A 13105-nucleotide genomic window follows, 5' to 3' on the forward strand; every position below is an offset into this window, starting at 1 on the left:
CGCCCCCTCAGCCCCCGTTATCCCCTCGCCACCCTGTTATTGCCAATTTCGGCGCGTTTCTGCAGCCCACTTTGCGATCGTTTAGATTATCATCTCTCCCGGTTTCTCTTTCTCTCGACGGCCCCGCTCTGCCTTGCACCCCGCCCTGTGAACCCCTTTCCCCCCTCTCTCCCTCTCCTCCTCCTGTCCTCCGTATCTTCCACATTCTGCCTATCCCGCCCGGCCGCCTTGCCGTCCCTCGGTCGCTCTCAAACGTTTCCGGGGATAATTGAACTTTATTAGAGATCGTCGTCGACGAAACACCAGCCCTTGCATCCACCCCGGGGCTTATTCGGATCGACTTGATTCCGAGATGCTTTAACGATTACTCCGCGATCTCACTCGCTTATCTTTCTTCCACTCGCGAAAACGCCTCGCGAATCGGAATCGAAAGCCGCCGCGACGTGGTGTGCTCTCGCGTCCTCTCGGCCGAGGAACTCTCCATCGCCACGTGCGTGCCACGAGGAATAATCCCGTATCCGAGGGGACTTGAATTAATTTTCAGCGATGCACGCGCAGAGCGGCGATCTAATTTGCCTTGAAAACGCACTCGTTTCCCAAAGAAACTCCGCATGTATCGCAAATATATTTACAAACAATATATTCCTCGGCGAGAAGGAAAGAGACACATACATATAGTTGACGTGAGATATACATATCTCTGCTGAAATCTCACACATTCTTGTTGCGGTTCACAAGCGCGTACCTCTGCGCGAGAAGCGGGGAAAAGTTTGTCGCGTAGGAAAAAGAACTGGAAATCAATTATGCGAGCTCGGCGCGCCCGTTGAGGGGCAAGAGCGACCTTATTGAAATTTGGCTGCGGGGTCGTGGGCATTAAAATTGCAGGGATTAATATAAGCCGCGGTGAAAAGCGCCTTGCGCTTTCCTCGTCGTAAGGAAATGATTTCGCCGCTCGGTTATAAAAGCCCGGCCCGTTCTATCATTCTTATGTCAATTAGACGAGCCCTAATCGCGAGCCGGCTCATAAACCGAGAATTATATCTTTAATTTCCGCGGCGGTATTCCTGCCTGGGCTTGCGAAACAGGATTCACCCGGCGAGCGCGAGCGCGCCTCGCCGCTGCGGGCGAGGCCGCCTTAACCTCCGCAGATAGATGGTAATTAATGACGAGAACTGTCCGTCGGTCAATTTCGTTTCCGAGTCTGACGTACGGAGAAATATATGCGAACTGACCGCGGCATATTTTAAGTTGGCGTTACTCGATCAGAAATTTATCCCATGGTACTGATCAGGTTGATCCCAATCAGTTATCTGGCTCGCGTATAAGGTAATGTTATCGGGTCCTGATAAGTCGTGCCTATCAGGACCTTGTTAACAATCCGGGAAACCTCTATAGTAGCGCGCAGCAGGGGGCTCATATTTTTTTCTCCAATTTATCCTTTGCAGGTATCAAAAAATTATAGTTCAAAAACTGTAAAAAAATCCACACATATGTATCGTATAATGAAGATTATTATTCACAGTTTTTGAATTGCATGAAGAGAGTACTGCAGAAAAATTACTTTTTCTGTTTGTAAAACTGGACTATAAATTACTATAGAAATAGTAAGCTTGATGATCTACTGAATATATATACGATAAAAAAATATTAAGTATGTTAATTACAGTCATTTTGTAGTTACAAAGTCAAACTTACATGACATTTAAAAAGGAGAAATATATATAGCAATTTCGATTATAATTTATGTACGGTCTAAAATCACAAAATTTTCTTGTAATTTTTATTACGATGTTTTCTCCGTGTAGAACTCTTTCGTATATGCGAAAGATTGCTACACAACATGAGACTATAGTGGCTTCTTGAAGTTTGTGAGAGTTAATAATTAGAATATTACCCCTTATTGCTAATTAGGGGTGTGTGATAACATCACTTCATCATCTTAACAATAATTAATATCTTATTGATAATTAGAACGTGCTAACGTCAAGCCAGATAACTGATTGGGATCAATCTGATCAGGGAGATAAATTTCTAGTCGGTTATCTCGGCGATAATTGCCGTCGAATCACCCTTCTTCTCGCGCGCCGTTACTTGGCGCGATCGATTTTGCGCGAATAGATTGCCGTATAGATCGGCGATCAATCGAGAATACAACGACATTCGGCGGAAATGTCCGAGGGTATTGTTTCGTCGCCAAGCGAGAGCTTCCTCGTCGCACTTCTTCGCGCGGATTTCTCGGTCGTAACAGTCGACGCGGTGTTACCCGGGCCGGCGAATATATTTCCGAGAGCTCCGCGCCGCGCTGCTCGTCACGATTTACGAGTTCCTCGCCGGACACCGGACGATATCGCGAGCGGGCTCGGGCGGGCCTAGGATCGTCGGCGATAATAATTTTCACGGTGGCGCGAGCACTCACGTAGTAACAATAACGGTGCAACGGAACGTGCATGGCACTGTTACCGGAGCGATTCATGGTTATTGATTAGTATATACGGTCGCAGGAAGACGAGAGAGAGAGAAAGAGAGATTGAGAGAGAGAGAGAGAGAGAGAGCGATGGAGGGAGGGAGGGAAGGAGGGAGAACGAGAGAGAGAGGTTGCGGTATAACGTTCACAACACCCGAGGGCTTGTACCACGACGTGTACGCACACATAAACACGCAGTCACGTACACGTGTATACATATATATAAATATACGTACACATCCGCGGGAACATATATATCTCCACGTAGCGTACTCTCTCGACGCTAAGATATTCGCAGGGCCCGAGGCAACCCTCAGAAACAACAATGTCAACTTGCCCGCGCCGTGGCCCGCAATCGTTTGAATAGTATAATGTAGTTTTCGTGTTACAACTCACTCACTCTACCTCGTGTACGGACGTCTAGTCAAATGTGAACGAGTGCCTACGAAACATCAGTCTTTTCGGTCTTCTCCTAAAACATCTATCGCCTCGATAAGGGTGGACGCGACCGACGACGTCGTGCGTCACGATTAAATTCCTCTAGCTGAAATTAGGACAAAGCATGATAATTCCTGATTGATTCGCATCCTGTCCACCATTTTTAGGAATGACATGAGTAGGAGTGAGAGAGAAGCTCTAAAGGAGAATTCACAGCTTGGCAGAAGCCAATCAGAATTCGAGCAATTATGCTCAAGTGGTAGTTGACACTTTCTGTTTTTCTACTAACGCGAGTTTTGATAGGCTTCTGCTCTTCTGTTTTCTGCTTTTTCATCAAAATGTGAATTCTTTCTGAGATTGAAATAATGAGGTACGCTGCAGCTCTCACTCACTCACTCACTTCCTCCCTACAAATGGCGGACGGTTTCTTAACCTCTCACTTGAGAAACTTTAGTCGCGACGCTGCCGCGGCTCGAAGGGACGCGACGAGATACGAAGGGCTCCACGAGAAGCCGAGGGAGAGTCTCGAGACCGGCGCGCGAGATTGGCGGGTATTTATGAATTTAATTTTAACGGATCAAGAGCGGTAATAAAGCGCGGGTAGGAATTAACCGCGGGATTATTTCGGTAATTTACAGCCCCGGGGATCGCGTCTGGTATTCTCTCTTATTTGCATCCGCAGTATTCTCGCTATCGCGATGCCGTGATTGAGCGTTATCTTTCTTTTCTTTTATTCTTCCTTCCTTTGCCCACGTGCCGAAGGTCTCTCGCAAAGTTTCATCGTTTCGTGACAATATTTCTCTCCTGTCCCCGAGCCGAATTTCGGCTTCTACATTAACCCCGCGAATTCCCTCGAATTTGAAGGACCGATAAACACCCTTTAGGTACAACGCTGTGTGTGAAATTATTTAACACTCGATTATACCGATATACCACCACCTGCACTTAATCTTCATTCTCTCAGTTTCAACAATGTATCAAATCAAATAATAATGTGACTTATTCAACTGCAGATGGAGCATGTGTGATATAAGCAAATATTCAACAATCAACTTGAACAAATGAAATAACAATCTTTATTTCTCATACTGTGTTTTATTATTTATTACAGACGTTGGGAGTTCGTAAGGAAAGACTGATTTCGAGACTTAACAGGAGTGAAAGGGAAAGAGTTGTCGGAATGAAAGCAGCAGTTGTGTGTGTAAACAAAAATGGAAGTTTAAATTCGGTTTCACGATGACGACATAATCCTTCAAAGACAGTAAAAGCTGGCCACACACGCTTTTCGTAACAGTAACCGTAAAACGTAACGTAAGAATTGACCAATCATGTTGAGAATCGTCGAATCGTAAGGTCGCCATTTTTATGAATACTCGTAATTGGACAATTCTTACGTTACGTCTTGCGATTACTGTTACGAAAATAGAGATATATATCATAGATAGATGTAAGTAGCGTTTCAAAAAATGTGATTTGAAAAATTAAATAATTTTATTATGGGAAATAAAATTAAAATTTTTTCTTCATGATAAGTAGACGGTCACACTTGATAGTTGAAAGAGCGCTCTAAGCAATGCAGATAGATCAATGAAAATGCAGACAGATCAATGAAAATGTATGTACTTTCAGAGATACATGCTGCATCTTTAAAAATACACCGGGACTCAACGATGTCAAAATCGACAAAGTGCTATCTTCTTCCGCTTCTTTCAAATGAGCTTCCTCTAAGTGACTTCGAGACTCAACAGGAGTGAAAGGGAGAGAGTTGTCGAGATGAAAGCAGCAGTTGTGTGTGTAAACAAAAATGGAAGTTTAAATTCGGTTTCACGATGACGACATAATCCTTCAAAGACAGTAAAAGCTGGCCACACACGCTTTTCGTAACAGTAACCGTAAAACGTAACGTAAGAATTGACCGATCATGTTGAGAATCGTCGAATCGTAAGGTCGCCATTTTTATGAATACTCGTAATTGGACAATTCTTGCGGTTACTGTTACGAAAATAGAGATATATATCATAGATAGGTGTAAGTAGCATTTCAAAAAGTGAAAAATGATTTGAAAAATTGTTTCAGCAGGAAAGATGTACCGGAATGTGTGTGGCCAGCTTAAAATGCAGCCGTCGGCGAATTCAAGATGAGGGCATACGCAATGTTTCGAAAGCGTCGATTGTTGTGATGGCTGCCGAGATCATGTCTTTGTTTTGGTGCGCGAGGACCGTTGGAAATTGACGGAAGGTGACGTAGCCCTTTTTGCCCATTGTTTTGGTACTCTCGCGCGTCGTGTATGTTTCCGTGACCGAGCCATTACGCATCGAGCCGACGAGCGACGAACACGTATCGCGACGCGTAGCACGTGTCTCGGTGAGCAAGTCACCGTTCTCATCGAACCTTAAAATATTTAATCGGACTCTCGTGCGGGGAACCGTCGCGTACGTTAACACGTACTTTAACGCCACTCTTCCGGTCAAATCGCATCTACGCGAGTGTCAGTGCAAGTGCCAGTGCCACGACGGATTATTCGGAGCAGCGGGGAGGCAAAGATGGCTAAATCTAGAAATCAGAACACGCAGAATGTCGAGACGTGTGTGTGTGTGGACAACGACGCATCATATATTTCCAGGTATGACAAATCACTTAATGTTTCCGATTTTGATGGGCATTTAACGAACTCATTGAAAATAAGGAAGTACCCCCAAATCGAAACTTAGGTTGGCATTTATAGTGTTATCATTTGACAAATAATTACAGCTTCATTAATCTTCGGATTATTCATCATCCTGTACTTGTGCTTGTTTTATACGACAAGAAGTATTGATCAAACCTGCTGAATAACGGTCCATGAATATACGATTCTGTTATTAATTACGCTTTCAATCGAAGATCATGAATAATTTATAAATATAAATGCCGACCTTTACGATCTAATTTACTACAAGTGCTAATATTTTTATGTCTAATAATGCTTCTTAAGCAGCGAGTGCGCAATCTTGTTTACATCTTTCCACGTTTTTTTTATTGGGCACGTAACTGTTATCTTGACTTTACAGCTTCTTTCTTATCAGCTCTTTTAAGAGCTAAAGATCTCAAATTTCTAAATTTCTAAAGCCGGAAGAAGAAAAAGAGAAATTGTAAGAATAAAAATGTGTCATTTTTTTCATTCATCTCCACATATTAATCTCTATAGGATTATTTAATATTTGTTTATCTCACATACTTTGCAACTCCGTGTAACTTACATAATGAATATATTACTGACTGAAATTAAGAATCAAGATTAAATAAAAGTAGAATATTGAAATAGTCAAATATTAAATAATCCTTAAACAAGCGCTTCTTCGAGCTTCTTCAACATGGAGAAAACTACAGTGAGCAGTTATTTGCAACATCAAGGTAAAACATACATATACAATCAATATGCTTCATTGATCCTTCAAGATCGATAGAACTTGCAGGATTAATGTAAAGCAATGTTTCGATTTGGGTCATCCAGTATTCTTTCGGGCGCGTTATCGACTTATGACGATCAACTACACGGAGAGAATATATCATAATTCTGTCTCTCATATATATTCTTTTCTATTTTACTATATATTCCTAGTAGTATGTGAGAAAATAAATCGTCAGTAAGGTCTATCTTGCTGAGGAGCGTTTTAAATTTTGCTAGAAACATAGCAAATTTTTTAACAGTACATTTCAGTTTCTAAAATATAAACGGTACACATATCAGGTGAAAGGATAGTCAGTCACCACGGAATGTCGATCTGTGCTAAAATTCTACAGCAATTTTTCCTAGAAAATTCTCTCCGTGCAGCGAGATCAATTGAGCTTCAAATCGAAGTCTCTCATTATTATACGACAGACAGCTTCTCGTCGTTGGAAGCGGCTCAAGGGGACCCAAAGTGGCCGGACGGGCGAAGGCAGACTCGAATTTCATAAATTTCGCACCCTAATCCTCATTAATCCCGATGTTGCACTATTTGCCTACGAGAAGATCCGCCGCGAGACGCGCCGCGGGGACGCCGAGCCGCTGGAAACGAGAATATTGTTGTTCCTACCCTCGCATATTACAGCTGAATAATGATTAAGTATATACCGGCGAGTTCGTCCTGTCCTGCGGGCACGGGTCCCTTTCGCGCGGGAGGTTCCTCTCGCTGAATTTCAATTGTCTAGCGATACCAACGAGATTCCTTTCGTTCCTTCACGAGAAACGTGGTTCCTTCACTCTCGCGTTCCTTCACGAGGAACATTTCGGTCTCACATCAGATCGACGAAAGTCGCAAGTAATAGGGAAGAGTTAATAAGGGAGGAACTTGATTGAATTTAACATGAACCAACACGCGCCGTTCAGATTACGTTTGCGTTGACACGCACACGACGCTCTTCGATCCTCTCTCGCCGCTTCGCGAAAATAATGCTCGTTCGAGGATTCACACACAGAGAGAGAGAGAGAGAGAGAGAGAGAGAGAGAGAGAGAGAGAGAGAGAGAGAGAGAGGGGGGGAGGACGCAAGCTGCCGATAACAATTAAAAGTTTGCCCCGCGCGCGCGGCACAGTTCGACTTCGACCCTTATTCCCGCGCAACGGCGTAGCCAATAGTTATCCGACGCGGATTACGCGCTCCTCGGCTAAGGACTACAAGGGTTTCCCTCCTACGGGATTTAAGACGGACTTAGCTCTTGTTCCGGTCGCTGACCACTTTGCCTCCCATTAACCATTAACGGATCTAACGAAAATAGGATTAGATCGCAGCCAGTCGAGTTCGGCACGCGGTAAAACTGCCGGCGCACGTAGGTGGCGTCGGGTTTCTTGCTCGCAGCTTCATCGGCGGATTATCCGAGCTTCTTGCCGCGTCTTATCGGGAACGCGACCAAGAAAGCGTCTCCTCGCCGCCACCGTCGTCGTCGATTATTTCGCGTGCGGATGACCAACCGATCGGCCGGCGACGACGGATCAACGCCGAGCGAATCGGTTTTGCACCACGCGACTTATCGCCCCTCGCGGGATCGTTCGATGGCAGGATTATCCCCATAAAATGTGTCCGAGTATATTCCCTCCTTCTTAATTCGCGATAATGTTTATCGTGTTTATGTTTAGCGTGTTTTCGCACGAACGAGACGCCGTTAACTGATCGCGCTGCGATTATACGCGCGGCCGATAACGAAGGAATAAAATTTATCTTATTTATCACGCGGCTTCGGAGAGAGATGGTAGAACTGTCTCTCGAGAGCCGTCGAGACGTTCAATCGCCGAAGGATCTTCCACCGGCGATTGTGGCATTTCGAGTTGGAAATTTAGTTCTTTTGCCGACTGAATATCCCATTTATCGCATACTTTGATATTTTAAAGCCCATATCGTCACCTTCAGATTCCCTTTAACCTTAGCTCCGCTAAGGGCCGATTGTTCCAACCTCTTAACAAGCTACCTGACAGTTAAATCATATATCTGTCTTCGCTTTTCCCTTAAATTGGATAAAGGTAGACACATGATTTAACTATGGGATAGTTTACCAAGAGGCTGGAACAATCGTCCCTAAGAGGTTCCCTTTAGAATCTACAAATGACTATTTTGCGTTTTCCGTTATTTAAAGACTCTAAGTAAGATTTCAATTTCTACGTGTATTGGTCCATGTATATTGATCCTTTACAATATGTTAGAAAGTCGAAAGTAGGGCTAAATGGTCTGTTCTTTTCTGTCTGCTCTCCACACTGGTACAATAAATTGAAGTGAAATAAAATATATTTGACTCACTCCAACTTGTTGCATCAGTGCAGCTGAAAAGAACAGACTTAAGATTGCGACTCAGGATCACGGGGGAATCTGCTTGAATCTGATAGGTTAATTGAATCTTATCAAAATCTGAAATTATTATTTGGTCAATTATACATGTCTGATATACATTTTATCATTTAAATTTACCAGTCAATATATATATATTATATATATATATATATATATATATATATATATATATATATTATATATATATTATATATATAAATATATATATAATCAAATAAATCAATATATATATATATATATATATATATATATATATATATATTGATTTATTTGATTAGTAAATTAAACTACATGTGATGATATATATTATATGTATTTTTTTTAATGGAGTAAATTAAATCACGCGCATACGCCAGCAATAAAAATGGGGAAGTTCTCTCGGCAAGAATCCGTCTACTTCGCCAGTCAAGAGAGCTGAGTGATTTCCGCGAACTTTTACGGGCGATCGCTCCGCGGCAACCGATATATCCCGTCTTCGCGGATACGAGAGATACACCTCGATGGTAAAGTTCGCACGATCTCTCGCGCGGGCGATACGCCGAAGAGCGTTTTCGCGTTTCGCGATAATCCCATCCTCGCCCCTCCGGGGATCGAGATCCCAGCAGGATATCCGGCGGAATTATTGCACATTCGAGTTACACACGAACAAGGACTTCAAACTTTATCGATCCCACGCTCTGTTGATATTGGACCGGCGGGAGAGTAACGAGTGTTTAGTTATGAACTGAAACTGAGCAGGTCGTTGAATATTTCACAACGAGGTGGAACTTGGCAGTTTGTCTTGAAAAATTAGATAGGGATATTAGATAAGAAGCAGACGCGCCAGTAACTCCAGTTAGCGAGCGAGGAAGTGAGAGCGGAAGAGACAGAGAGACAGAGAGAGAGAGAGAGAGAGCAATGGAACGCGCAGATTTGACAGATACGTTTTCTGTATTTACAACGTTGGCCGCAGGGATCGTTAAATCTAACGTTAAATCGAACGTTAAGTCCGGCGTTCAGGCACAAGACCGGGAAAATCGACGGAGAAAACGCGCGCACCACGTACGACCGTCCGTCCGCACGGCAACCCGGCAGTCCGCTGAGAACCCACCGGCCGTTTCCACGTCCACCTTTCTCCCTTCTTCAGCGGTAACGAGACTGACGCGCCGCAACGTAGCTGGATCTTTATCATTATTACGACTGTCCGACTGTCTGCGCGTGCATGCCGGTGCGCCCATGCACAGCGCGAGACATTAATAGCTCGCGATCGTAAAACGCTCGCCGGCGGTGGTGGATTCTTTCGACGGTTTATCGAATAATGCCTTAACGACCTACAGGATATACGTATCCTTTAACGAGGACGCGCGAGTAGACGAGCGAGCGAGCGCACGTCCACCTTCCGCTTCCTTTCGCGGATAACGTGCGGCTTAATTACCGCGCGCAGGACAATTTAATCAGATCGGCGATTCCGACGTTGAGATAACGACGCTCCAGCGGTTCACGGGAAGGGTTCGCCACCGGCGGCGCAGTCGTCTTGAAATTTTGATCCTACTTTCGACCTCGATATTCCACTTGAGGCGCCTGGTCTCTGCAACCGCGGTAGTCTTGATTGATGACATCGGAAACGGGGAAACGCATGCCCGAAAATCCTGCCAAGTCGAAATAAAATGACGTATCCAAAAAGTGACGCAGTCCACTAAGCACAGCTCTAGAATACTCCGAACATTTTTTTCTACTATAACAATCAATAAAAAACTGTAAAATGAACGTGACGTATGATTTTCATTTTGAACCAGAACTAAGCATAGATAACATTTTTCCACACCAACTTTTCAAACATCAACGTTCTTAAAAATACGTATTTTGTTTTTTCATTATAACTTTCTTTAGCTTCATTGTATAGCAAAACCATTAATAGTAGATTCGCATTCCTAGATACTTTCTATACTAGTTAAAAAAGAAAAGATTGATTATTTTTTCGAAAATATGAGCAAATAAAAATGATATATGCTTTAAGAGTATATAACTTTTTGATATTTCTAGCTCTAGGGTTAATCTACACTTCTTGATTATCTCGTTGTATTATTCTCGTTATTTTACGGTTGTTCATTATTGTTAGAAAAATGCTTGAAAGAAAAATGCTTGGAGTACTTTGGAAACGTGCCAAATCGGTTACAAATGTCATTTTTCGGATTACCTTCTTATATTTCGACGTATTTTGCAGGAATTTTGGGCATACGTTCTTTGACATCATAAATTAAAATGGCTGCAGCAAAAGGCCAGAGAGAGAGAGAGAAGCTTTAATACTTATTTTCATACTCTGAAGCCCACATCAAACTCTTTCAACTTCATTTAACCATCTTCAGGTAACCATCTTTAGAACCTACAAGTTGAATCTTGTGCATTTTTCGCCATTTAGTGGAGTTAAATAGAATTTAGTTTCTGTGTGTTACACAAATATATTGTTGAGTAAATTACTGCAATATCGTATGCAAACACAATACACTGATCCTTTAAAGTGTATAGACGTTAGAAAGTTCACGTCGAAAGTAAGTCTAACATTTCGACTCGGACTCTTTCTTATTCCTTGTGGCTCCTTCGCGCGTCTTTCAACCGGGCGAGCGCGCTCTTCTTCCGGATCCTTCGGCTTTATCGATTCGACACGGTGTAACGCACGCTCGTCCGGTGATTTAGGTGATGGCGTGTCGCGTGCGCCGGAAACGGCACGAGTTGTAAAATCGGGGCCCATCTCTCGTTCTCGGCCCCGCACGAGAGAGCAGCAGCTGCCGCGTTACCTCTCCCTCGGGGTCCCCGCTCTTCTCGCCCGCGTGTCACTCGAGACCGTAATTAACAATCGTTTTAATGAATTCGCTCGGGCTATCTTCATCTCCGCGTAAGTTACTACGGAGCGACGCGCAGTGACGCTTCACTTCGAGGCGCGGCCATAATCGAGCGCCTGCTTATTCAGCCGGGCAATAATTCCCGGTATAAAATTATCATTAAGATTGTCGCGTTACCGCCGCGAAACTGGCCGCTCGTTAACGCGACGGGGCAGGTTGCGCAGCACGGAACTAGTAACAAACGTCAGAATGTCTCCTCGAAATGCCTCGGCGAAATGCAAACGCGTCCGTAAAATGTGTGTATAGTACATTGGCTTGCAAAATGGTTCAGACACAATGAGGTCGCGAGCTCACCAAACTGTCAAAATTGACATCATTGTGTAACGGGTTTGCTCAGTTATTATATTATCAATCGGCCATAGTCATGCAAGAATGATCCAATTCACAAAATTATGATTTTCGAGTTTTGGTTATACCAATAGGTAGTCCATACGTCTTTCAACATAAAACAGAAATGATCTAAAATTCTCATGGGCGTCTAAAATTCATTAAAAAACAGTTTTTGTGCTAATTGCGTTTTTTTTTTGTTTTACTATTTGCGTCTTCTTCATTCATTTTCTCCAAGATTGAGTTCGTCAATGAATACTCTTGAAAAGAGAAGAAAATTGCTTGAACGATTGCGGAAAACCTCTCAGTGCTCTCTATACTTATTCCATACTTATACTTTTTTGATCGTGTATCAAATTTTCATTTCCATTTCTCTCAAAACGTATTTCATGTGGGTTAGATCATTCTTGCATAACCACGGCCAATTGTTATTATTAATTATTATTAGTATTATCATTATTTATCATCATTTAGTGCCCTTAACCCTTAGAGTACTGCGGGCGTACATATTTGATCAGCGAAAACCGTCGCTGTGGCCTGCGGCCATGTATATTTGCTCAGAATAGGAGCGATCAGATCAACATCGGCCGTACAGAGCGTTCAGTTTCGCGCTGCTTCGTACTCGAACAGTTAATTAACTGTTGACCATATTTTTATTGCACAAATGCGTCCGTAGTGATTCTCAATTTCGACAGTTTGGTGAGCTCCCGACTCCGTTGTGTCTCTGAACCGTTTGGCAAGCCGCTGTACGCGAACTGTCGCACGTGCACACTGTACGCGACGCAGGTGTAATGTAGGATTATATTGCGGTCTCGCGTGTCGTTCATTTTATTGACGCCGCATTGGCCGATTGCGCCAATGACGCGTCGAGCCGCGTTTCTCCGCTTGCCCGCTTGCAATTTCAATTCGGTGCCGAGAAAATATCGAGATGCATCTTTAATATCGTGTAAATGGAATAAAGACATGATAATAACGTATATAATAATAATAATAATAATAATAAAGATAATAATAATAATAAAGTCTCTAAGGGAATCTCGAAATGTATGTGTGATAAGAGAATCTCGAAAGGGGTGTGTGCAGACTGTATGCACAGGCGCATCGCGTGAGTGTTGAAAGCAAGGCTTCGATGGGACTTAACAGACTCTCTTCTCTCTCTCTCTCTCTCTCTCTCTCTCTCTCTCTCTCTCTCTCT

General features: G+C 43.2%; 2 protein-coding genes across 2 annotated transcripts in view; one reads left to right on the forward strand and one right to left on the reverse strand.

Annotated features, from left to right (window-relative positions):
• LOC116849084 (1-phosphatidylinositol 4,5-bisphosphate phosphodiesterase classes I and II) overlaps positions 1-13105 on the forward strand; it is a 283574-nt gene that overhangs the window by 201305 nt on the left and 69164 nt on the right. Inside the window, exons 20-21 of the transcript XR_004379080.1 lie at positions 4014-4349; positions 4532-5525. The gene's annotated coding sequence lies outside the window, so the exon portion shown is untranslated. The remainder of the gene's footprint in view (positions 1-4013; positions 4350-4531; positions 5526-13105) is intronic.
• The window catches only part of LOC116849089 (dachshund homolog 2), a 287082-nt gene that overhangs the window by 68277 nt on the left and 205700 nt on the right, over positions 1-13105 (reverse strand). The gene's annotated exons all lie outside the window — the stretch shown is intronic.

This window comes from Odontomachus brunneus, unplaced genomic scaffold, assembly GCF_010583005.1.
Source record: "Odontomachus brunneus isolate Ranch 3 - 2012 unplaced genomic scaffold, Obru_v1 Obru_scaffold_106, whole genome shotgun sequence".
Classification (NCBI taxonomy): domain Eukaryota; kingdom Metazoa; phylum Arthropoda; class Insecta; order Hymenoptera; family Formicidae; genus Odontomachus; species Odontomachus brunneus.